This window comes from Schistocerca cancellata, unplaced genomic scaffold (assembly GCF_023864275.1).
Source record: "Schistocerca cancellata isolate TAMUIC-IGC-003103 unplaced genomic scaffold, iqSchCanc2.1 HiC_scaffold_411, whole genome shotgun sequence".
NCBI classification, from domain to species: domain Eukaryota; kingdom Metazoa; phylum Arthropoda; class Insecta; order Orthoptera; family Acrididae; genus Schistocerca; species Schistocerca cancellata.
Genome location: NW_026046428.1, coordinates 633688 through 651821, shown reverse-complemented (window position 1 = coordinate 651821; position 18134 = coordinate 633688). Strand labels below are relative to the sequence as shown.

The 18134-nt window shown below is 53.8% G+C and overlaps 38 non-coding genes across 38 annotated transcripts; 6 read left to right on the top strand and 32 right to left on the bottom strand.

Annotated features, from left to right (window-relative positions):
* The first annotated feature begins 692 nt into the window (after window positions 1-692).
* Trnag-ucc (transfer RNA glycine (anticodon UCC)) lies at window positions 693-764 on the top strand. The gene has a single exon. It is a non-coding gene; the product is annotated as a tRNA-Gly (tRNA).
* Window positions 765-1041: 277 nt separating this feature from the next.
* On the bottom strand, window positions 1042-1123 carry Trnas-aga (transfer RNA serine (anticodon AGA)). Its single transcript has one exon. It is a non-coding gene; the product is annotated as a tRNA-Ser (tRNA).
* Window positions 1124-1262: 139 nt separating this feature from the next.
* Window positions 1263-1335, bottom strand: Trnak-uuu (transfer RNA lysine (anticodon UUU)). Its single transcript has one exon. It is a non-coding gene; the product is annotated as a tRNA-Lys (tRNA).
* A 296-nt stretch (window positions 1336-1631) lies between these two features.
* Trnae-uuc (transfer RNA glutamic acid (anticodon UUC)) lies at window positions 1632-1703 on the bottom strand. Its single transcript has one exon. It is a non-coding gene; the product is annotated as a tRNA-Glu (tRNA).
* Window positions 1704-2025: 322 nt separating this feature from the next.
* On the bottom strand, window positions 2026-2098 carry Trnam-cau (transfer RNA methionine (anticodon CAU)). The gene has a single exon. It is a non-coding gene; the product is annotated as a tRNA-Met (tRNA).
* A 1164-nt stretch (window positions 2099-3262) lies between these two features.
* Window positions 3263-3344, bottom strand: Trnas-aga (transfer RNA serine (anticodon AGA)). Its single transcript has one exon. It is a non-coding gene; the product is annotated as a tRNA-Ser (tRNA).
* Window positions 3345-3483: 139 nt separating this feature from the next.
* Window positions 3484-3556, bottom strand: Trnak-uuu (transfer RNA lysine (anticodon UUU)). The gene has a single exon. It is a non-coding gene; the product is annotated as a tRNA-Lys (tRNA).
* A 296-nt stretch (window positions 3557-3852) lies between these two features.
* Trnae-uuc (transfer RNA glutamic acid (anticodon UUC)) lies at window positions 3853-3924 on the bottom strand. Its single transcript has one exon. It is a non-coding gene; the product is annotated as a tRNA-Glu (tRNA).
* A 322-nt stretch (window positions 3925-4246) lies between these two features.
* Window positions 4247-4319, bottom strand: Trnam-cau (transfer RNA methionine (anticodon CAU)). Its single transcript has one exon. It is a non-coding gene; the product is annotated as a tRNA-Met (tRNA).
* A 1166-nt stretch (window positions 4320-5485) lies between these two features.
* Trnas-aga (transfer RNA serine (anticodon AGA)) lies at window positions 5486-5567 on the bottom strand. The gene has a single exon. It is a non-coding gene; the product is annotated as a tRNA-Ser (tRNA).
* A 139-nt stretch (window positions 5568-5706) lies between these two features.
* On the bottom strand, window positions 5707-5779 carry Trnak-uuu (transfer RNA lysine (anticodon UUU)). Its single transcript has one exon. It is a non-coding gene; the product is annotated as a tRNA-Lys (tRNA).
* Window positions 5780-6075: 296 nt separating this feature from the next.
* On the bottom strand, window positions 6076-6147 carry Trnae-uuc (transfer RNA glutamic acid (anticodon UUC)). Its single transcript has one exon. It is a non-coding gene; the product is annotated as a tRNA-Glu (tRNA).
* Window positions 6148-6469: 322 nt separating this feature from the next.
* Trnam-cau (transfer RNA methionine (anticodon CAU)) lies at window positions 6470-6542 on the bottom strand. Its single transcript has one exon. It is a non-coding gene; the product is annotated as a tRNA-Met (tRNA).
* Window positions 6543-7357: 815 nt separating this feature from the next.
* On the top strand, window positions 7358-7429 carry Trnag-ucc (transfer RNA glycine (anticodon UCC)). Its single transcript has one exon. It is a non-coding gene; the product is annotated as a tRNA-Gly (tRNA).
* A 277-nt stretch (window positions 7430-7706) lies between these two features.
* On the bottom strand, window positions 7707-7788 carry Trnas-aga (transfer RNA serine (anticodon AGA)). The gene has a single exon. It is a non-coding gene; the product is annotated as a tRNA-Ser (tRNA).
* A 139-nt stretch (window positions 7789-7927) lies between these two features.
* Trnak-uuu (transfer RNA lysine (anticodon UUU)) lies at window positions 7928-8000 on the bottom strand. Its single transcript has one exon. It is a non-coding gene; the product is annotated as a tRNA-Lys (tRNA).
* Window positions 8001-8296: 296 nt separating this feature from the next.
* On the bottom strand, window positions 8297-8368 carry Trnae-uuc (transfer RNA glutamic acid (anticodon UUC)). The gene has a single exon. It is a non-coding gene; the product is annotated as a tRNA-Glu (tRNA).
* Window positions 8369-8690: 322 nt separating this feature from the next.
* Window positions 8691-8763, bottom strand: Trnam-cau (transfer RNA methionine (anticodon CAU)). Its single transcript has one exon. It is a non-coding gene; the product is annotated as a tRNA-Met (tRNA).
* Window positions 8764-9578: 815 nt separating this feature from the next.
* Trnag-ucc (transfer RNA glycine (anticodon UCC)) lies at window positions 9579-9650 on the top strand. The gene has a single exon. It is a non-coding gene; the product is annotated as a tRNA-Gly (tRNA).
* Window positions 9651-9927: 277 nt separating this feature from the next.
* Trnas-aga (transfer RNA serine (anticodon AGA)) lies at window positions 9928-10009 on the bottom strand. Its single transcript has one exon. It is a non-coding gene; the product is annotated as a tRNA-Ser (tRNA).
* A 139-nt stretch (window positions 10010-10148) lies between these two features.
* Window positions 10149-10221, bottom strand: Trnak-uuu (transfer RNA lysine (anticodon UUU)). Its single transcript has one exon. It is a non-coding gene; the product is annotated as a tRNA-Lys (tRNA).
* A 296-nt stretch (window positions 10222-10517) lies between these two features.
* Window positions 10518-10589, bottom strand: Trnae-uuc (transfer RNA glutamic acid (anticodon UUC)). The gene has a single exon. It is a non-coding gene; the product is annotated as a tRNA-Glu (tRNA).
* Window positions 10590-10911: 322 nt separating this feature from the next.
* Window positions 10912-10984, bottom strand: Trnam-cau (transfer RNA methionine (anticodon CAU)). The gene has a single exon. It is a non-coding gene; the product is annotated as a tRNA-Met (tRNA).
* Window positions 10985-11799: 815 nt separating this feature from the next.
* Trnag-ucc (transfer RNA glycine (anticodon UCC)) lies at window positions 11800-11871 on the top strand. Its single transcript has one exon. It is a non-coding gene; the product is annotated as a tRNA-Gly (tRNA).
* Window positions 11872-12148: 277 nt separating this feature from the next.
* On the bottom strand, window positions 12149-12230 carry Trnas-aga (transfer RNA serine (anticodon AGA)). The gene has a single exon. It is a non-coding gene; the product is annotated as a tRNA-Ser (tRNA).
* A 139-nt stretch (window positions 12231-12369) lies between these two features.
* Trnak-uuu (transfer RNA lysine (anticodon UUU)) lies at window positions 12370-12442 on the bottom strand. The gene has a single exon. It is a non-coding gene; the product is annotated as a tRNA-Lys (tRNA).
* A 296-nt stretch (window positions 12443-12738) lies between these two features.
* Window positions 12739-12810, bottom strand: Trnae-uuc (transfer RNA glutamic acid (anticodon UUC)). Its single transcript has one exon. It is a non-coding gene; the product is annotated as a tRNA-Glu (tRNA).
* Window positions 12811-13132: 322 nt separating this feature from the next.
* Window positions 13133-13205, bottom strand: Trnam-cau (transfer RNA methionine (anticodon CAU)). The gene has a single exon. It is a non-coding gene; the product is annotated as a tRNA-Met (tRNA).
* An 815-nt stretch (window positions 13206-14020) lies between these two features.
* Window positions 14021-14092, top strand: Trnag-ucc (transfer RNA glycine (anticodon UCC)). Its single transcript has one exon. It is a non-coding gene; the product is annotated as a tRNA-Gly (tRNA).
* Window positions 14093-14369: 277 nt separating this feature from the next.
* Window positions 14370-14451, bottom strand: Trnas-aga (transfer RNA serine (anticodon AGA)). The gene has a single exon. It is a non-coding gene; the product is annotated as a tRNA-Ser (tRNA).
* A 139-nt stretch (window positions 14452-14590) lies between these two features.
* Window positions 14591-14663, bottom strand: Trnak-uuu (transfer RNA lysine (anticodon UUU)). Its single transcript has one exon. It is a non-coding gene; the product is annotated as a tRNA-Lys (tRNA).
* A 296-nt stretch (window positions 14664-14959) lies between these two features.
* On the bottom strand, window positions 14960-15031 carry Trnae-uuc (transfer RNA glutamic acid (anticodon UUC)). Its single transcript has one exon. It is a non-coding gene; the product is annotated as a tRNA-Glu (tRNA).
* Window positions 15032-15353: 322 nt separating this feature from the next.
* Window positions 15354-15426, bottom strand: Trnam-cau (transfer RNA methionine (anticodon CAU)). Its single transcript has one exon. It is a non-coding gene; the product is annotated as a tRNA-Met (tRNA).
* An 815-nt stretch (window positions 15427-16241) lies between these two features.
* Trnag-ucc (transfer RNA glycine (anticodon UCC)) lies at window positions 16242-16313 on the top strand. Its single transcript has one exon. It is a non-coding gene; the product is annotated as a tRNA-Gly (tRNA).
* Window positions 16314-16590: 277 nt separating this feature from the next.
* Trnas-aga (transfer RNA serine (anticodon AGA)) lies at window positions 16591-16672 on the bottom strand. The gene has a single exon. It is a non-coding gene; the product is annotated as a tRNA-Ser (tRNA).
* Window positions 16673-16811: 139 nt separating this feature from the next.
* Trnak-uuu (transfer RNA lysine (anticodon UUU)) lies at window positions 16812-16884 on the bottom strand. Its single transcript has one exon. It is a non-coding gene; the product is annotated as a tRNA-Lys (tRNA).
* A 296-nt stretch (window positions 16885-17180) lies between these two features.
* Trnae-uuc (transfer RNA glutamic acid (anticodon UUC)) lies at window positions 17181-17252 on the bottom strand. The gene has a single exon. It is a non-coding gene; the product is annotated as a tRNA-Glu (tRNA).
* A 322-nt stretch (window positions 17253-17574) lies between these two features.
* Window positions 17575-17647, bottom strand: Trnam-cau (transfer RNA methionine (anticodon CAU)). Its single transcript has one exon. It is a non-coding gene; the product is annotated as a tRNA-Met (tRNA).
* Window positions 17648-18134: the final 487 nt, after the last annotated feature.

The window sequence follows — 18134 nt, the reverse complement described above, 5'->3', positions numbered from 1 at the left end:
GCCGCAGCTTTTTTAACGACGGAAAGCAGCACTGCCTGAGGTTACAGTACATCGCCCTTGCGGCACCTGAACACAGCGGCCTGTAGGGCCAGGCCGACGCTGGAGTTCAGTAACAGCACGCGGCCGTCCAAGTAGGGTCTCTTGCGTGCTGCATGTTTGGTTCTTCTCACAGCGAATCCTGCTATACATTCCTGAGGCTGGCGCACCTCAAGCGAGCAATCGGCGCGGCAGCACTATAGCGAGAACAGCAAAACGATGCATCGGCCGGGAATCGAAGCCGGGCCGCCCGCGTGGTAGTCGAACAACCTACCACTTTTTTAGTTGTTGTTCTCATTTTGTTAGTTGCATTTGTTGGGGGCGGACGTCCGATGACGTCCGTGCTTCCCGAGCATATTCCCGAGCAGCTGTCTGCAGGGAAAGTGGGATTGCCACCCAGCGACGTCGGATACAACCGAAAAAAAGTGCTACACACGCGGAGTCCCCCACTACACTGCCTCAAAGCGACCGCTCGTCACTATTGCGTGAGTAACGTTGCGGCCGCGGCGACGAGCCTTGCCCAAAGACGCAGCGTGCGTGGAGGCGCTGCCCGAATGCACCCTCCTACCTCGTAAAGCGCCTACAGCTACTATCACCGTGGGCCACTGCCGGCGGGCGGGAAGCCGACACAGCGCGGCGTTGCGAGCAGCGGCTGTGCGGTGGTAGTGTAATGGTGAGCATAGTTGCCTTCCGAGCAGTTGAGCCGCGTTCGATTCCCGGCCACCGCAACGGGCGCAAATCTATGCGTATGAGTATGTGAGCCACGTGCTGTTGAATTAACGTTTTCTTTCCGTCGTCGCTCCACGCAGGCCATGCTGTAGTATGTCCCGACTTGTCCCGACTTTGCTCGGCTGACGCGAAAGCTGACGCTTGGAATTCGCCCTTATCAAAAGGACAGGCGCTATAAACGACTGTGAGAGGTGAGGTGTAGCGAGGTACCAAAACGACAGGCAAACTGCGAAATTTTCTGCTCTCTCTTCTGAAACAAAAAATAAAAAAAACCGACACAGTCGGTAGGACTCGAACCTACGCTCCCAGAGGGAATCTGATTTCTAGTCAGACGCCTTAACCACTCGGCCACGACTGCTCGTAGCTAAAGCTTCCCTCGAATCGTGAAAAATGCAACCGGTCTGCGCAGAATGTTGACAGGAAACGAACTCGGTGCACTGATTACGGCAGGGCTACCAGCGCTACGAGACGAGCCATTACGGAAGCGTTAAAATCTTCGCCCGAACAGGGATTCGAACCCTGGACCCTTAGGTTAAAAGCCTAATGCTCTACCGACTGAGCTATCCGGGCTCACGCTTGTTGTGCATGGAGCGACTGCAAGCAAAGTGAATAACTGGAACGCGTGTGTAGGCGTACTACGGTAATTGCTGGCTTCTGGCGCAACTGGCGACTTCACCGACTTCCCACTGACGCTGGTAGCACCCCAACAGCGGACCAGTGCCTCTTCTCCCTTTATCCCGGTGCTGACAGTAATTGCATCCTGTGCCTGCTTCCCCCGATTACGTTCGGTTGAAGCTCCGGAAGGTGGGCGACAAACGAAGGTTGGAAGGCCAAACGATGGAGGGTCGTGTGCGCAAAAACTTCCCTTCCGGTACCGGGAATCGAACCCGGGCCTCCTGGGTGAAAGCCAGGTATCCTAGCCACTAGACCACACCGGATTTGCTCGAGAAACGTGAGATTTACTCCCTCTCTTCTCGTATTTCGTGCTCAATCCGGACTCAGTGTTGTTATCTGTTTGCGAGCATTTTTGCGCGTGCAGACTGGCATGGCGCACAGCTCGAAACTGTCTATTCATTGCTGTTTGCATCATATTTCACTCATAACAGGGGAGGAGAATGATCAAAGTTGTACCTTGCCATAATTGGAAGTAAACATTGTGACGCTGAGGCGTGGACTCCTTGTGGATAACAAACGACAATTAAGTTCGTTCGCTAGCAATAGCAACGCCGTTAATTCAGCCGTGATGTACAGCAAATTAAATGCCCCGGGTGAGGATCGAACTCACGACCTTAGGATTATGAGACTTACGCGCTACCTACTGCGCTACCGAGGCTCGTTGCAACCATCATCCCAGGAATCTTGGTAAGTCTCACATATTAGAGATAGACAGTTTGCGCTTTCTCAGGAATCTGTTGTGTCGCTACGCGTGCTTTCCCGACTTGCTAGAGTAAACTGCTGCCGCAGCTTTTTTAACGACGGAAAGCAGCACTGCCTGAGGTTACAGTACATCGCCCTTGCGGCACCTGAACACAGCGGCCTGTAGGGCCAGGCCGACGCTGGAGTTCAGTAACAGCACGCGGCCGTCCAAGTAGGGTCTCTTGCGTGCTGCATGTTTGGTTCTTCTCACAGCGAATCCTGCTATACATTCCTGAGGCTGGCGCACCTCAAGCGAGCAATCGGCGCGGCAGCACTATAGCGAGAACAGCAAAACGATGCATCGGCCGGGAATCGAAGCCGGGCCGCCCGCGTGGTAGTCGAACAACCTACCACTTTTTTAGTTGTTGTTCTCATTTTGTTAGTTGCATTTGTTGGGGGCGGACGTCCGATGACGTCCGTGCTTCCCGAGCATATTCCCGAGCAGCTGTCTGCAGGGAAAGTGGGATTGCCACCCAGCGACGTCGGATACAACCGAAAAAAGTGCTACACACGCGGAGTCCCCCACTACACTGCCTCAAAGCGACCGCTCGTCACTATTGCGTGAGTAACGTTGCGGCCGCGGCGACGAGCCTTGCCCAAAGACGCAGCGTGCGTGGAGGCGCTGCCCGAATGCACCCTCCTACCTCGTAAAGCGCCTACAGCTACTATCACCGTGGGCCACTGCCGGCGGGCGGGAAGCCGACACAGCGCGGCGTTGCGAGCAGCGGCTGTGCGGTGGTAGTGTAATGGTGAGCATAGTTGCCTTCCGAGCAGTTGAGCCGCGTTCGATTCCCGGCCAACGCAACGGGCGCAAATCTATGCGTATGAGTATGTGAGCCACGTGCTGTTGAATTAACGTTTTCTTTCCGTCGTCGCTCCACGCAGGCCATGCTGTAGTATGTCCCGACTTGTCCCGACTTTGCTCGGCTGACGCGAAAGCTGACGCTTGGAATTCGCCCTTATCAAAAGGACAGGCGCTATAAACGACTGTGAGAGGTGAGGTGTAGCGAGGTACCAAAACGACAGGCAAACTGCGAAATTTTCTGCTCTCTCTTCTGAAACAAAAAATAAAAAAAACCGACGCAGTCGGTAGGACTCGAACCTACGCTCCCAGAGGGAATCTGATTTCTAGTCAGACGCCTTAACCACTCGGCCACGACTGCTCGTAGCTAAAGCTTCCCTCGAATCGTGAAAAATGCAACCGGTCTGCGCAGAATGTTGACAGGAAACGAACTCGGTGCACTGATTACGGCAGGGCTACCAGCGCTACGAGACGAGCCATTACGGAAGCGTTAAAATCTTCGCCCGAACAGGGATTCGAACCCTGGACCCTTAGGTTAAAAGCCTAATGCTCTACCGACTGAGCTATCCGGGCTCACGCTTGTTGTGCATGGAGCGACTGCAAGCAATGTGAATAACTGGAACGCGTGTGTAGGCGTACTACGGTAATTGCTGGCTTCTGGCGCAACTGGCGACTTCACCGACTTCCCACTGACGCTGGTAGCACCCCAACAGCGGACCAGTGCCTCTTCTCCCTTTATCCCGGTGCTGACAGTAATTGCATCCTGTGCCTGCTTCCCCCGATTACGTTCGGTTGAAGCTCCGGAAGGTGGGCGACAAACGAAGGTTGGAAGGCCAAACGATGGAGGGTCGTGTGCGCAAAAACTTCCCTTCCGGTACCGGGAATCGAACCCGGGCCTCCTGGGTGAAAGCCAGGTATCCTAGCCACTAGACCACACCGGATTTGCTCGAGAAACGTGAGATTTACTCCCTCTCTTCTCGCATTTCGTGCTCAATCCGGACTCAGTGTTGTTATCTGTTTGCGAGCATTTTTGCGCGTGCAGACTGGCATGGCGCACAGCTCGAAACTGTCTATTCATTGCTGTTTGCATCATATTTCACTCATAACAGGGGAGGAGAATGATCAAAGTTGTACCTTGCCATAATTGGAAGTAAACATTGTGACGCTGAGGCGTGGACTCCTTGTGGATAACAAACGACAATTAAGTTCGTTCGCTAGCAATAGCAACGCCGTTAATTCAGCCGTGATGTACAGCAAATTAAATGCCCCGGGTGAGGATCGAACTCACGACCTTAGGATTATGAGACTTACGCGCTACCTACTGCGCTACCGAGGCTCGTTGCAACCATCATCCCAGGAATCTTGGTAAGTCTCACATATTAGAGATAGACAGTTTGCGCTTTCTCAGGAATCTGTTGTGTCGCTACGCGTGCTTTCCCGACTTGCTAGAGTAAACTGCTGCCGCAGCTTTTTTTAACGACGGAAAGCAGCACTGCCTGAGGTTACAGTACATCGCCCTTGCGGCACCTGAACACAGCGGCCTGTAGGGCCAGGCCGACGCTGGAGTTCAGTAACAGCACGCGGCCGTCCAAGTAGGGTCTCTTGCGTGCTGCATGTTTGGTTCTTCTCACAGCGAATCCTGCTATACATTCCTGAGGCTGGCGCACCTCAAGCGAGCAATCGGCGCGGCAGCACTATAGCGAGAACAGCAAAACGATGCATCGGCCGGGAATCGAAGCCGGGCCGCCCGCGTGGTAGTCGAACAACCTACCACTTTTTTAGTTGTTGTTCTCATTTTGTTAGTTGCATTTGTTGGGGGCGGACGTCCGATGACGTCCGTGCTTCCCGAGCATATTCCCGAGCAGCTGTCTGCAGGGAAAGTGGGATTGCCACCCAGCGACGTCGGATACAACCGAAAAAAGTGCTACACACGCGGAGTCCCCCACTACACTGCCTCAAAGCGACCGCTCGTCACTATTGCGTGAGTAACGTTGCGGCCGCGGCGACGAGCCTTGCCCAAAGACGCAGCGTGCGTGGAGGCGCTGCCCGAATGCACCCTCCTACCTCGTAAAGCGCCTACAGCTACTATCACCGTGGGCCACTGCCGGCGGGCGGGAAGCCGACACAGCGCGGCGTTGCGAGCAGCGGCTGTGCGGTGGTAGTGTAATGGTGAGCATAGTTTGCCTTCCGAGCAGTTGAGCCGCGTTCGATTCCCGGCCACCGCAACGGGCGCAAATCTATGCGTATGAGTATGTGAGCCACGTGCTGTTGAATTAACGTTTTCTTTCCGTCGTCGCTCCACGCAGGCCATGCTGTAGTATGTCCCGACTTGTCCCGACTTTGCTCGGCTGACGCGAAAGCTGACGCTTGGAATTCGCCCTTATCAAAAGGACAGGCGCTATAAACGACTGTGAGAGGTGAGGTGTAGCGAGGTACCAAAACGACAGGCAAACTGCGAAATTTTCTGCTCTCTCTTCTGAAACAAAAAATAAAAAAAACCGACGCAGTCGGTAGGACTCGAACCTACGCTCCCAGAGGGAATCTGATTTCTAGTCAGACGCCTTAACCACTCGGCCACGACTGCTCGTAGCTAAAGCTTCCCTCGAATCGTGAAAAATGCAACCGGTCTGCGCAGAATGTTGACAGGAAACGAACTCGGTGCACTGATTACGGCAGGGCTACCAGCGCTACGAGACGAGCCATTACGGAAGCGTTAAAATCTTCGCCCGAACAGGGATTCGAACCCTGGACCCTTAGGTTAAAAGCCTAATGCTCTACCGACTGAGCTATCCGGGCTCACGCTTGTTGTGCATGGAGCGACTGCAAGCAATGTGAATAACTGGAACGCGTGTGTAGGCGTACTACGGTAATTGCTGGCTTCTGGCGCAACTGGCGACTTCACCGACTTCCCACTGACGCTGGTAGCACCCCAACAGCGGACCAGTGCCTCTTCTCCCTTTATCCCGGTGCTGACAGTAATTGCATCCTGTGCCTGCTTCCCCCGATTACGTTCGGTTGAAGCTCCGGAAGGTGGGCGACAAACGAAGGTTGGAAGGCCAAACGATGGAGGGTCGTGTGCGCAAAAACTTCCCTTCCGGTACCGGGAATCGAACCCGGGCCTCCTGGGTGAAAGCCAGGTATCCTAGCCACTAGACCACACCGGATTTGCTCGAGAAACGTGAGATTTACTCCCTCTCTTCTCGCATTTCGTGCTCAATCCGGACTCAGTGTTGTTATCTGTTTGCGAGCATTTTTGCGCGTGCAGACTGGCATGGCGCACAGCTCGAAACTGTCTATTCATTGCTGTTTGCATCATATTTCACTCATAACAGGGGAGGAGAATGATCAAAGTTGTACCTTGCCATAATTGGAAGTAAACATTGTGACGCTGAGGCGTGGACTCCTTGTGGATAACAAACGACAATTAAGTTCGTTCGCTAGCAATAGCAACGCCGTTAATTCAGCCGTGATGTACAGCAAATTAAATGCCCCGGGTGAGGATCGAACTCACGACCTTAGGATTATGAGACTTACGCGCTACCTACTGCGCTACCGAGGCTCGTTGCAACCATCATCCCAGGAATCTTGGTAAGTCTCACATATTAGAGATAGACAGTTTGCGCTTTCTCAGGAATCTGTTGTGTCGCTACGCGTGCTTTCCCGACTTGCTAGAGTAAACTGCTGCCGCAGCTTTTTTAACGACGGAAAGCAGCACTGCCTGAGGTTACAGTACATCGCCCTTGCGGCACCTGAACACAGCGGCCTGTAGGGCCAGGCCGACGCTGGAGTTCAGTAACAGCACGCGGCCGTCCAAGTAGGGTCTCTTGCGTGCTGCATGTTTGGTTCTTCTCACAGCGAATCCTGCTATACATTCCTGAGGCTGGCGCACCTCAAGCGAGCAATCGGCGCGGCAGCACTATAGCGAGAACAGCAAAACGATGCATCGGCCGGGAATCGAAGCCGGGCCGCCCGCGTGGTAGTCGAACAACCTACCACTTTTTTAGTTGTTGTTCTCATTTTGTTAGTTGCATTTGTTGGGGGCGGACGTCCGATGACGTCCGTGCTTCCCGAGCATATTCCCGAGCAGCTGTCTGCAGGGAAAGTGGGATTGCCACCCAGCGACGTCGGATACAACCGAAAAAAGTGCTACACACGCGGAGTCCCCCACTACACTGCCTCAAAGCGACCGCTCGTCACTATTGCGTGAGTAACGTTGCGGCCGCGGCGACGAGCCTTGCCCAAAGACGCAGCGTGCGTGGAGGCGCTGCCCGAATGCACCCTCCTACCTCGTAAAGCGCCTACAGCTACTATCACCGTGGGCCACTGCCGGCGGGCGGGAAGCCGACACAGCGCGGCGTTGCGAGCAGCGGCTGTGCGGTGGTAGTGTAATGGTGAGCATAGTTGCCTTCCGAGCAGTTGAGCCGCGTTCGATTCCCGGCCACCGCAACGGGCGCAAATCTATGCGTATGAGTATGTGAGCCACGTGCTGTTGAATTAACGTTTTCTTTCCGTCGTCGCTCCACGCAGGCCATGCTGTAGTATGTCCCGACTTGTCCCGACTTTGCTCGGCTGACGCGAAAGCTGACGCTTGGAATTCGCCCTTATCAAAAGGACAGGCGCTATAAACGACTGTGAGAGGTGAGGTGTAGCGAGGTACCAAAACGACAGGCAAACTGCGAAATTTTCTGCTCTCTCTTCTGAAACAAAAAATAAAAAAAACCGACACAGTCGGTAGGACTCGAACCTACGCTCCCAGAGGGAATCTGATTTCTAGTCAGACGCCTTAACCACTCGGCCACGACTGCTCGTAGCTAAAGCTTCCCTCGAATCGTGAAAAATGCAACCGGTCTGCGCAGAATGTTGACAGGAAACGAACTCGGTGCACTGATTACGGCAGGGCTACCAGCGCTACGAGACGAGCCATTACGGAAGCGTTAAAATCTTCGCCCGAACAGGGATTCGAACCCTGGACCCTTAGGTTAAAAGCCTAATGCTCTACCGACTGAGCTATCCGGGCTCACGCTTGTTGTGCATGGAGCGACTGCAAGCAATGTGAATAACTGGAACGCGTGTGTAGGCGTACTACGGTAATTGCTGGCTTCTGGCGCAACTGGCGACTTCACCGACTTCCCACTGACGCTGGTAGCACCCCAACAGCGGACCAGTGCCTCTTCTCCCTTTATCCCGGTGCTGACAGTAATTGCATCCTGTGCCTGCTTCCCCCGATTACGTTCGGTTGAAGCTCCGGAAGGTGGGCGACAAACGAAGGTTGGAAGGCCAAACGATGGAGGGTCGTGTGCGCAAAAACTTCCCTTCCGGTACCGGGAATCGAACCCGGGCCTCCTGGGTGAAAGCCAGGTATCCTAGCCACTAGACCACACCGGATTTGCTCGAGAAACGTGAGATTTACTCCCTCTCTTCTCGTATTTCGTGCTCAATCCGGACTCAGTGTTGTTATCTGTTTGCGAGCATTTTTGCGCGTGCAGACTGGCATGGCGCACAGCTCGAAACTGTCTATTCATTGCTGTTTGCATCATATTTCACTCATAACAGGGGAGGAGAATGATCAAAGTTGTACCTTGCCATAATTGGAAGTAAACATTGTGACGCTGAGGCGTGGACTCCTTGTGGATAACAAACGACAATTAAGTTCGTTCGCTAGCAATAGCAACGCCGTTAATTCAGCCGTGATGTACAGCAAATTAAATGCCCCGGGTGAGGATCGAACTCACGACCTTAAGATTATGAGACTTACGCGCTACCTACTGCGCTACCGAGGCTCGTTGCAACCATCATCCCAGGAATCTTGGTAAGTCTCACATATTAGAGATAGACAGTTTGCGCTTTCTCAGGAATCTGTTGTGTCGCTACGCGTGCTTTCCCGACTTGCTAGAGTAAACTGCTGCCGCAGCTTTTTTAACGACGGAAAGCAGCACTGCCTGAGGTTACAGTACATCGCCCTTGCGGCACCTGAACACAGCGGCCTGTAGGGCCAGGCCGACGCTGGAGTTCAGTAACAGCACGCGGCCGTCCAAGTAGGGTCTCTTGCGTGCTGCATGTTTGGTTCTTCTCACAGCGAATCCTGCTATACATTCCTGAGGCTGGCGCACCTCAAGCGAGCAATCGGCGCGGCAGCACTATAGCGAGAACAGCAAAACGATGCATCGGCCGGGAATCGAAGCCGGGCCGCCCGCGTGGTAGTCGAACAACCTACCACTTTTTTAGTTGTTGTTCTCATTTTGTTAGTTGCATTTGTTGGGGGCGGACGTCCGATGACGTCCGTGCTTCCCGAGCATATTCCCGAGCAGCTGTCTGCAGGGAAAGTGGGATTGCCACCCAGCGACGTCGGATACAACCGAAAAAAGTGCTACACACGCGGAGTCCCCCACTACACTGCCTCAAAGCGACCGCTCGTCACTATTGCGTGAGTAACGTTGCGGCCGCGGCGACGAGCCTTGCCCAAAGACGCAGCGTGCGTGGAGGCGCTGCCCGAATGCACCCTCCTACCTCGTAAAGCGCCTACAGCTACTATCACCGTGGGCCACTGCCGGCGGGCGGGAAGCCGACACAGCGCGGCGTTGCGAGCAGCGGCTGTGCGGTGGTAGTGTAATGGTGAGCATAGTTGCCTTCCGAGCAGTTGAGCCGCGTTCGATTCCCGGCCACCGCAACGGGCGCAAATCTATGCGTATGAGTATGTGAGCCACGTGCTGTTGAATTAACGTTTTCTTTCCGTCGTCGCTCCACGCAGGCCATGCTGTAGTATGTCCCGACTTGTCCCGACTTTGCTCGGCTGACGCGAAAGCTGACGCTTGGAATTCGCCCTTATCAAAAGGACAGGCGCTATAAACGACTGTGAGAGGTGAGGTGTAGCGAGGTACCAAAACGACAGGCAAACTGCGAAATTTTCTGCTCTCTCTTCTGAAACAAAAAATAAAAAAAACCGACACAGTCGGTAGGACTCGAACCTACGCTCCCAGAGGGAATCTGATTTCTAGTCAGACGCCTTAACCACTCGGCCACGACTGCTCGTAGCTAAAGCTTCCCTCGAATCGTGAAAAATGCAACCGGTCTGCGCAGAATGTTGACAGGAAACGAACTCGGTGCACTGATTACGGCAGGGCTACCAGCGCTACGAGACGAGCCATTACGGAAGCGTTAAAATCTTCGCCCGAACAGGGATTCGAACCCTGGACCCTTAGGTTAAAAGCCTAATGCTCTACCGACTGAGCTATCCGGGCTCACGCTTGTTGTGCATGGAGCGACTGCAAGCAATGTGAATAACTGGAACGCGTGTGTAGGCGTACTACGGTAATTGCTGGCTTCTGGCGCAACTGGCGACTTCACCGACTTCCCACTGACGCTGGTAGCACCCCAACAGCGGACCAGTGCCTCTTCTCCCTTTATCCCGGTGCTGACAGTAATTGCATCCTGTGCCTGCTTCCCCCGATTACGTTCGGTTGAAGCTCCGGAAGGTGGGCGACAAACGAAGGTTGGAAGGCCAAACGATGGAGGGTCGTGTGCGCAAAAACTTCCCTTCCGGTACCGGGAATCGAACCCGGGCCTCCTGGGTGAAAGCCAGGTATCCTAGCCACTAGACCACACCGGATTTGCTCGAGAAACGTGAGATTTACTCCCTCTCTTCTCGTATTTCGTGCTCAATCCGGACTCAGTGTTGTTATCTGTTTGCGAGCATTTTTGCGCGTGCAGACTGGCATGGCGCACAGCTCGAAACTGTCTATTCATTGCTGTTTGCATCATATTTCACTCATAACAGGGGAGGAGAATGATCAAAGTTGTACCTTGCCATAATTGGAAGTAAACATTGTGACGCTGAGGCGTGGACTCCTTGTGGATAACAAACGACAATTAAGTTCGTTCGCTAGCAATAGCAACGCCGTTAATTCAGCCGTGATGTACAGCAAATTAAATGCCCCGGGTGAGGATCGAACTCACGACCTTAAGATTATGAGACTTACGCGCTACCTACTGCGCTACCGAGGCTCGTTGCAACCATCATCCCAGGAATCTTGGTAAGTCTCACATATTAGAGATAGACAGTTTGCGCTTTCTCAGGAATCTGTTGTGTCGCTACGCGTGCTTTCCCGACTTGCTAGAGTAAACTGCTGCCGCAGCTTTTTTAACGACGGAAAGCAGCACTGCCTGAGGTTACAGTACATCGCCCTTGCGGCACCTGAACACAGCGGCCTGTAGGGCCAGGCCGACGCTGGAGTTCAGTAACAGCACGCGGCCGTCCAAGTAGGGTCTCTTGCGTGCTGCATGTTTGGTTCTTCTCACAGCGAATCCTGCTATACATTCCTGAGGCTGGCGCACCTCAAGCGAGCAATCGGCGCGGCAGCACTATAGCGAGAACAGCAAAACGATGCATCGGCCGGGAATCGAAGCCGGGCCGCCCGCGTGGTAGTCGAACAACCTACCACTTTTTTAGTTGTTGTTCTCATTTTGTTAGTTGCATTTGTTGGGGGCGGACGTCCGATGACGTCCGTGCTTCCCGAGCATATTCCCGAGCAGCTGTCTGCAGGGAAAGTGGGATTGCCACCCAGCGACGTCGGATACAACCGAAAAAAGTGCTACACACGCGGAGTCCCCCACTACACTGCCTCAAAGCGACCGCTCGTCACTATTGCGTGAGTAACGTTGCGGCCGCGGCGACGAGCCTTGCCCAAAGACGCAGCGTGCGTGGAGGCGCTGCCCGAATGCACCCTCCTACCTCGTAAAGCGCCTACAGCTACTATCACCGTGGGCCACTGCCGGCGGGCGGGAAGCCGACACAGCGCGGCGTTGCGAGCAGCGGCTGTGCGGTGGTAGTGTAATGGTGAGCATAGTTGCCTTCCGAGCAGTTGAGCCGCGTTCGATTCCCGGCCACCGCAACGGGCGCAAATCTATGCGTATGAGTATGTGAGCCACGTGCTGTTGAATTAACGTTTTCTTTCCGTCGTCGCTCCACGCAGGCCATGCTGTAGTATGTCCCGACTTGTCCCGACTTTGCTCGGCTGACGCGAAAGCTGACGCTTGGAATTCGCCCTTATCAAAAGGACAGGCGCTATAAACGACTGTGAGAGGTGAGGTGTAGCGAGGTACCAAAACGACAGGCAAACTGCGAAATTTTCTGCTCTCTCTTCTGAAACAAAAAATAAAAAAAACCGACACAGTCGGTAGGACTCGAACCTACGCTCCCAGAGGGAATCTGATTTCTAGTCAGACGCCTTAACCACTCGGCCACGACTGCTCGTAGCTAAAGCTTCCCTCGAATCGTGAAAAATGCAACCGGTCTGCGCAGAATGTTGACAGGAAACGAACTCGGTGCACTGATTACGGCAGGGCTACCAGCGCTACGAGACGAGCCATTACGGAAGCGTTAAAATCTTCGCCCGAACAGGGATTCGAACCCTGGACCCTTAGGTTAAAAGCCTAATGCTCTACCGACTGAGCTATCCGGGCTCACGCTTGTTGTGCATGGAGCGACTGCAAGCAATGTGAATAACTGGAACGCGTGTGTAGGCGTACTACGGTAATTGCTGGCTTCTGGCGCAACTGGCGACTTCACCGACTTCCCACTGACGCTGGTAGCACCCCAACAGCGGACCAGTGCCTCTTCTCCCTTTATCCCGGTGCTGACAGTAATTGCATCCTGTGCCTGCTTCCCCCGATTACGTTCGGTTGAAGCTCCGGAAGGTGGGCGACAAACGAAGGTTGGAAGGCCAAACGATGGAGGGTCGTGTGCGCAAAAACTTCCCTTCCGGTACCGGGAATCGAACCCGGGCCTCCTGGGTGAAAGCCAGGTATCCTAGCCACTAGACCACACCGGATTTGCTCGAGAAACGTGAGATTTACTCCCTCTCTTCTCGTATTTCGTGCTCAATCCGGACTCAGTGTTGTTATCTGTTTGCGAGCATTTTTGCGCGTGCAGACTGGCATGGCGCACAGCTCGAAACTGTCTATTCATTGCTGTTTGCATCATATTTCACTCATAACAGGGGAGGAGAATGATCAAAGTTGTACCTTGCCATAATTGGAAGTAAACATTGTGACGCTGAGGCGTGGACTCCTTGTGGATAACAAACGACAATTAAGTTCGTTCGCTAGCAATAGCAACGCCGTTAATTCAGCCGTGATGTACAGCAAATTAAATGCCCCGGGTGAGGATCGAACTCACGACCTTAAGATTATGAGACTTACGCGCTACCTACTGCGCTACCGAGGCTCGTTGCAACCATCATCCCAGGAATCTTGGTAAGTCTCACATATTAGAGATAGACAGTTTGCGCTTTCTCAGGAATCTGTTGTGTCGCTACGCGTGCTTTCCCGACTTGCTAGAGTAAACTGCTGCCGCAGCTTTTTTAACGACGGAAAGCAGCACTGCCTGAGGTTACAGTACATCGCCCTTGCGGCACCTGAACACAGCGGCCTGTAGGGCCAGGCCGACGCTGGAGTTCAGTAACAGCACGCGGCCGTCCAAGTAGGGTCTCTTGCGTGCTGCATGTTTGGTTCTTCTCACAGCGAATCCTGCTATACATTCCTGAGGCTGGCGCACCTCAAGCGAGCAATCGGCGCGGCAGCACTATAGCGAGAACAGCAAAACGATGCATCGGCCGGGAATCGAAGCCGGGCCGCCCGCGTGGTAGTCGAACAACCTACCACTTTTTTAGTTGTTGTTCTCATTTTGTTAGTTGCATTTGTTGGGGGCGGACGTCCGATGACGTCCGTGCTTCCCGAGCATATTCCCGAGCAGCTGTCTGCAGGGAAAGTGGGATTGCCACCCAGCGACGTCGGATACAACCGAAAAAAGTGCTACACACGCGGAGTCCCCCACTACACTGCCTCAAAGCGACCGCTCGTCACTATTGCGTGAGTAACGTTGCGGCCGCGGCGACGAGCCTTGCCCAAAGACGCAGCGTGCGTGGAGGCGCTGCCCGAATGCACCCTCCTACCTCGTAAAGCGCCTACAGCTACTATCACCGTGGGCCACTGCCGGCGGGCGGGAAGCCGACACAGCGCGGCGTTGCGAGCAGCGGCTGTGCGGTGGTAGTGTAATGGTGAGCATAGTTGCCTTCCGAGCAGTTGAGCCGCGTTCGATTCCCGGCCACCGCAACGGGCGCAAATCTATGCGTATGAGTATGTGAGCCACGTGCTGTTGAATTAACGTTTTCTTTCCGTCGTCGCTCCACGCAGGCCATGCTGTAGTATGTCCCGACTTGTCCCGACTTTGCTCGGCTGACGCGAAAGCTGACGCTTGGAATTCGCCCTTATCAAAAGGACAGGCGCTATAAACGACTGTGAGAGGTGAGGTGTAGCGAGGTACCAAAACGACAGGCAAACTGCGAAATTTTCTGCTCTCTCTTCTGAAACAAAAAATAAAAAAAACCGACGCAGTCGGTAGGACTCGAACCTACGCTCCCAGAGGGAATCTGATTTCTAGTCAGACGCCTTAACCACTCGGCCACGACTGCTCGTAGCTAAAGCTTCCCTCGAATCGTGAAAAATGCAACCGGTCTGCGCAGAATGTTGACAGGAAACGAACTCGGTGCACTGATTACGGCAGGGCTACCAGCGCTACGAGACGAGCCATTACGGAAGCGTTAAAATCTTCGCCCGAACAGGGATTCGAACCCTGGACCCTTAGGTTAAAAGCCTAATGCTCTACCGACTGAGCTATCCGGGCTCACGCTTGTTGTGCATGGAGCGACTGCAAGCAATGTGAATAACTGGAACGCGTGTGTAGGCGTACTACGGTAATTGCTGGCTTCTGGCGCAACTGGCGACTTCACCGACTTCCCACTGACGCTGGTAGCACCCCAACAGCGGACCAGTGCCTCTTCTCCCTTTATCCCGGTGCTGACAGTAATTGCATCCTGTGCCTGCTTCCCCCGATTACGTTCGGTTGAAGCTCCGGAAGGTGGGCGACAAACGAAGGTTGGAAGGCCAAACGATGGAGGGTCGTGTGCGCAAAAACTTCCCTTCCGGTACCGGGAATCGAACCCGGGCCTCCTGGGTGAAAGCCAGGTATCCTAGCCACTAGACCACACCGGATTTGCTCGAGAAACGTGAGATTTACTCCCTCTCTTCTCGTATTTCGTGCTCAATCCGGACTCAGTGTTGTTATCTGTTTGCGAGCATTTTTGCGCGTGCAGACTGGCATGGCGCACAGCTCGAAACTGTCTATTCATTGCTGTTTGCATCATATTTCACTCATAACAGGGGAGGAGAATGATCAAAGTTGTACCTTGCCATAATTGGAAGTAAACATTGTGACGCTGAGGCGTGGACTCCTTGTGGATAACAAACGACAATTAAGTTCGTTCGCTAGCAATAGCAACGCCGTTAATTCAGCCGTGATGTACAGCAAATTAAATGCCCCGGGTGAGGATCGAACTCACGACCTTAAGATTATGAGACTTACGCGCTACCTACTGCGCTACCGAGGCTCGTTGCAACCATCATCCCAGGAATCTTGGTAAGTCTCACATATTAGAGATAGACAGTTTGCGCTTTCTCAGGAATCTGTTGTGTCGCTACGCGTGCTTTCCCGACTTGCTAGAGTAAACTGCTGCCGCAGCTTTTTTAACGACGGAAAGCAGCACTGCCTGAGGTTACAGTACATCGCCCTTGCGGCACCTGAACACAGCGGCCTGTAGGGCCAGGCCGACGCTGGAGTTCAGTAACAGCACGCGGCCGTCCAAGTAGGGTCTCTTGCGTGCTGCATGTTTGGTTCTTCTCACAGCGAATCCTGCTATACATTCCTGAGGCTGGCGCACCTCAAGCGAGCAATCGGCGCGGCAGCACTATAGCGAGAACAGCAAAACGATGCATCGGCCGGGAATCGAAGCCGGGCCGCCCGCGTGGTAGTCGAACAACCTACCACTTTTTTAGTTGTTGTTCTCATTTTGTTAGTTGCATTTGTTGGGGGCGGACGTCCGATGACGTCCGTGCTTCCCGAGCATATTCCCGAGCAGCTGTCTGCAGGGAAAGTGGGATTGCCACCCAGCGACGTCGGATACAACCGAAAAAAGTGCTACACACGCGGAGTCCCCCACTACACTGCCTCAAAGCGACCGCTCGTCACTATTGCGTGAGTAACGTTGCGGCCGCGGCGACGAGCCTTGCCCAAAGACGCAGCGTGCGTGGAGGCGCTGCCCGAATGCACCCTCCTACCTCGTAAAGCGCCTACAGCTACTATCACCGTGGGCCACTGCCGGCGGGCGGGAAGCCGACACAGCGCGGCGTTGCGAGCAGCGGCTGTGCGGTGGTAGTGTAATGGTGAGCATAGTTGCCTTCCGAGCAGTTGAGCCGCGTTCGATTCCCGGCCACCGCAACGGGCGCAAATCTATGCGTATGAGTATGTGAGCCACGTGCTGTTGAATTAACGTTTTCTTTCCGTCGTCGCTCCACGCAGGCCATGCTGTAGTATGTCCCGACTTGTCCCGACTTTGCTCGGCTGACGCGAAAGCTGACGCTTGGAATTCGCCCTTATCAAAAGGACAGGCGCTATAAACGACTGTGAGAGGTGAGGTGTAGCGAGGTACCAAAACGACAGGCAAACTGCGAAATTTTCTGCTCTCTCTTCTGAAACAAAAAATAAAAAAAACCGACACAGTCGGTAGGACTCGAACCTACGCTCCCAGAAGGAATCTGATTTCTAGTCAGACGCCTTAACCACTCGGCGACGACTGCTCGTAGCTAAAGCTTCCCTCGAATCGTGAAAAATGCAACCGGTCTGCGCAGAATGTTGACAGGAAACGAACTCGGTGCACTGATTACGGCAGGGCTACCAGCGCTACGAGACGAGCCATTACGGAAGCGTTAAAATCTTCGCCCGAACAGGGATTCGAACCCTGGACCCTTAGGTTAAAAGCCTAATGCTCTACCGACTGAGCTATCCGGGCTCACGCTTGTTGTGCATGGAGCGACTGCAAGCAATGTGAATAACTGGAACGCGTGTGTAGGCGTACTACGGTAATTGCTGGCTTCTGGCGCAACTGGCGACTTCACCGACTTCCCACTGACGCTGGTAGCACCCCAACAGCGGACCAGTGCCTCTTCTCCCTTTATCCCGGTGCTGACAGTAATTGCATCCTGTGCCTGCTTCCCCCGATTACGTTCGGTTGAAGCTCCGGAAGGTAGGCGACAAACGAAGGTTGGAAGGCCAAACGATGGAGGGTCGTGTGCGCAAAAACTTCCCTTCCGGTACCGGGAATCGAACCCGGGCCTCCTGGGTGAAAGCCAGGTATCCTAGCCACTAGACCACACCGGATTTGCTCGAGAAACGTGAGATTTACTCCCTCTCTTCTCGTATTTCGTGCTCAATCCGGACTCAGTGTTGTTATCTGTTTGCGAGCATTTTTGCGCGTGCAGACTGGCATGGCGCACAGCTCGAAACTGTCTATTCATTGCTGTTTGCATCATATTTCACTCATAACAGGGGAGGAGAATGATCAAAGTTGTACCTTGCCATAATTGGAAGTAAACATTGTGACGCTGAGGCGTGGACTCCTTGTGGATAACAAACGACAATTAAGTTCGTTCGCTAGCAATAGCAACGCCGTTAATTCAGCCGTGATGTACAGCAAATTAAATGCCCCGGGTGAGGATCGAACTCACGACCTTAAGATTATGAGACTTACGCGCTACCTACTGCGCTACCGAGGCTCGTTGCAACCATCATCCCAGGAATCTTGGTAAGTCTCACATATTAGAGATAGACAGTTTGCGCTTTCTCAGGAATCTGTTGTGTCGCTACGCGTGCTTTCCCGACTTGCTAGAGTAAACTGCTGCCGCAGCTTTTTTAACGACGGAAAGCAGCACTGCCTGAGGTTACAGTACATCGCCCTTGCGGCACCTGAACACAGCGGCCTGTAGGGCCAGGCCGACGCTGGAGTTCAGTAACAGCACGCGGCCGTCCAAGTAGGGTCTCTTGCGTGCTGCATGTTTGGTTCTTCTCACAGCGAATCCTGCTATACATTCCTGAGGCTGGCGCACCTCAAGCGAGCAATCGGCGCGGCAGCACTATAGCGAGAACAGCAAAACGATGCATCGGCCGGGAATCGAAGCCGGGCCGCCCGCGTGGTAGTCGAACAACCTACCACTTTTTTAGTTGTTGTTCTCATTTTGTTAGTTGCATTTGTTGGGGGCGGAC